This window comes from Eulemur rufifrons, chromosome 19 (genome assembly GCF_041146395.1).
Source record: "Eulemur rufifrons isolate Redbay chromosome 19, OSU_ERuf_1, whole genome shotgun sequence".
NCBI classification, from domain to species: Eukaryota; Metazoa; Chordata; class Mammalia; order Primates; family Lemuridae; genus Eulemur; species Eulemur rufifrons.
In genome coordinates, this window is record NC_091001.1 from 92,019,084 (window position 1) to 92,022,441 (window position 3,358).

Below are 3,358 nucleotides of genomic sequence, written 5' to 3' on the forward strand. Positions count from 1 at the left end.
GGATGCCTGGTAGAATAAATGAACCAGGAGAAAAAAAGAAGGTGAAGGGGCTGGGGAAATTTACCATATATATCTATATATACACACACACACATACACACATATATGTAAAGTCATATATATATATACATACACAAGTACTTAATTTATATATAAAAGATATTTTTCCTTCTTGTTAGAACCTGGTACATTCTATTAAAGAGGTGGCTGCATGTTATTGATGGGTGAAAAGAGGCTTTTATTCATTGTTCTCTGGTTACCAAATGTATCAACTACCCCAGGAATTTTGGATGAAAAGGTAAAAATGTTTTGTCAGCGTTAGTGAATCGTGATCAAAATGAGTGATGTTTTTAATGAAAAACACTTGATGAACACTTACCAGGCAAGCATGAAAGAAGAAATTGAACCTCAGGAAACAGAAAAATTAACGCTCTCCCCCCTGCAACCGGTCTTCATTATTAACACTTTCTGGAACCTCTTACGTACGCTGTAAGGGGAGCCTGAGCCTCGTAGGCGCAGCCCCGGCGTCTGCAGCAGCAGCCGGCAGGCTCCTCACCGGCTCGCCATAAAGCAGCCTCCCCTGTTCTTATGTAATACGTCTTTGCAGCTTAAACCTTTAATTAACCAGAGATGTCATCAAGAAAAGTTTGCCAAGGAAGAGGATGCCTGGTTTAATTAAAAAGATCTTTAATAGTTATTAAGGAAATCAATTTGGAATTCAGGCCTGAGAGCAGTGATGGGGGAAGAAATCACTGAGAGGAACTTTCCCATTTCTCTGGGGAATGGATTTTAACCCTTTGATCCGTGCTGCTTTAAAATCCCCGGGGAAGTGGTCCAGGGAATGGAGAAGGGATGATTGTCACTCATCACTTTTGAATCCACATCCCAGATGCCAGAGAGCAGTTCTGCCTTGTACAGGAGAAGCCTAACCTCTCTGGAATGCAGTTATCCTGGCAATTGAAAGAAATAGGAAACCTTTATAAATTGAAAATCTCCTACCTCATGAGTATAAGCTATTTTTTTCCCAAAGAGATGCATTATTTCTCCCCGAGGATTTGCGCTTGGACTGTACATCAGACTTTTTTCTATTACCGCTCCAACTGGCCTTCCTCGGATCAAGTCAGAAAAAAGGGATTTGGCCCTTTGGAGCATAAGAGAAATATTATTTTCACTTGTCTCATGAAAATGATGACACAAAAAGGTGAAATAGCCAGAGGATGGGCAAAATAAATTGTCTGCATGGTGAAAACTGCAAAAGGAAAGGTGTTTTTATTTTACAAAGCATGCTGCCAACAGGGGAACGATAGTAATATCCTCTTCTGAGGCAGCCCAGTTGAGTTCAAATGCTAAGAGCACTTTTCAAATAATCTATGTTTAATTAACATTTGTACAACACTTAGAGAGGGGAACTGAAGACAGGTGCAGAGTATGGCTACAAAAATGACTTTCTGTTGCAATGTAGCTGTCTCTCAGGTGGACTAAAGGGCCTCGCTCCAGAACCCATAACATTACTCAACAGAAATGCAAGAGGAGGGAACAGATCTTTTAACACTCAAGCCTTTGTTCAAATCACCTGCATAAATTTTCTGGACAAGCTGGGAACAGGCCTTATATTTATTTGTATTCCTCACAGCAAATTGCCCAGAGTCTGTGTTGCCAGTGTCTTTGTTGATTGTTTTGCTCATTACCTGGAAATTCCTGGGCTCAGTAGCCCCCTAGAAATGCCTCAGCTCCCTGTTCCACTTGGCCCGTGAAACCCAGTGAAGGATGTCACTTGGGAGCATTGGGGAATAGGGTAGATATGTTATAACTCAGGCTTTACCAATCAACTTGTTGTCTCGCTGTAGGCAGATAATGCAGTTTCTCTGGGCTCCGCTTTCCTCAATTACAAAACAAAGAGTGTTGAACTGGATTAGGGTCAAAGGCCCTTCCTTGGACTCTAATATATTCTGGTCCACTCTTTCCCCTTCATGCTACCTGGGTATACCTGTTTTCAAGTTAGAAGATGGTACACAGGAAAACCTTAGTGCTTATTGAAACATTCATGGCTGGAGAACGGGTTGCAAACTTGCAAGGAGCCGGCTGGATGCAGACTGCAGATCTGTTTTGTTTAGCCCCCCTAATTTTTGGTGGGGAGGGGGCTGATTGAATTAGTTAACAACAGTTAAAAACCAGGAGATTTCAAATCATCATGTGGACTTCTGCTTCTGTTGGGAAATTGGAAAACTCTGCCAACATTTTACCTGCATTGACAATGATGAGCGAGAACTGATTGCTTGCTAGTCCTACCTGGACCCCACCACTCCCTACTGTGTTCTCAACATGAGGGTTGAATGTCAGTTCCATTGCTATCATTGTGCTTATGCTGTTATCTCCCTGACTCTACTCTATTTCTTTTTTTTTAATTTCAAAATATTAAAGGGGTACAAATGTTTTTGTTACACAGACACTTTGTATAATGCTTAAGTCAGGGCTTGTAGTGTGCCCATCACCCGACTAGTGTTTGTTGTACCCAATAAGTAAGTTATTACCTATCACTCCCCACTTCAACCCTTCCCCATTCTGGGTTTTCAATGAACTTTAGATCTCTTTGTGCCCATGTGTGCCCATCATTTAGCTCCCAATTGTTAGAGAGGACATGTGGTATTTGTTTTTCCATTCCTGAGATACTACACTTTGGATAGTGGGCTCTAGTTCCATCCAAGTTGCCGCAAAAGGCATTACTTCATTCCTTTTTATGGCTGAGTAGTATTCCATGGTATACATACACCACATTTTCTTAATCTACTCATGAACTGATGGGCACTTAAGTTGATTCTACCTCTTTGTGAATGTGAATTGTGCTGCAATAAATATTCCAATGCAGATGTCTTTTTGATAAAGTGACTTCTTTCCCTTTGGTTTCTACAAATCCAGTAATGGGATTGATGGATAGAATGGTAAGTCTACATTTATTTCTCTGAGGACTCTCCATACTATTTTCCATAGAGGTTGTACTAATTTGCAGTCCCACCAACAGTGTATAATTGTTCTTATCTCTCTGCATCCTCCTCATCATCTATTGTTTTTTGACTTTTTTAATAAAGGCCATTCTGACAGGGGTAAGGTGGTAACTCATTGTGGTTTTAATTTACGTTTCCCTGATGATTTGTGATGGTGAGCATTTTTTCATGTGTTTTTTGGCCATTTGTCTATCTTCTTTTGAAAAACTTCTGTTCATGCCTTTTGTCCACATTATGATGTTTGTTTTTTCTTGCTGATTTGTGCGAGTTCTTTACAGATTCTGGATATAAGCTCTTTATTGGATGTATAGTTTGCAAATATTTTCTCCCATTCTGTAGGTTGTCTGTGTACTCTG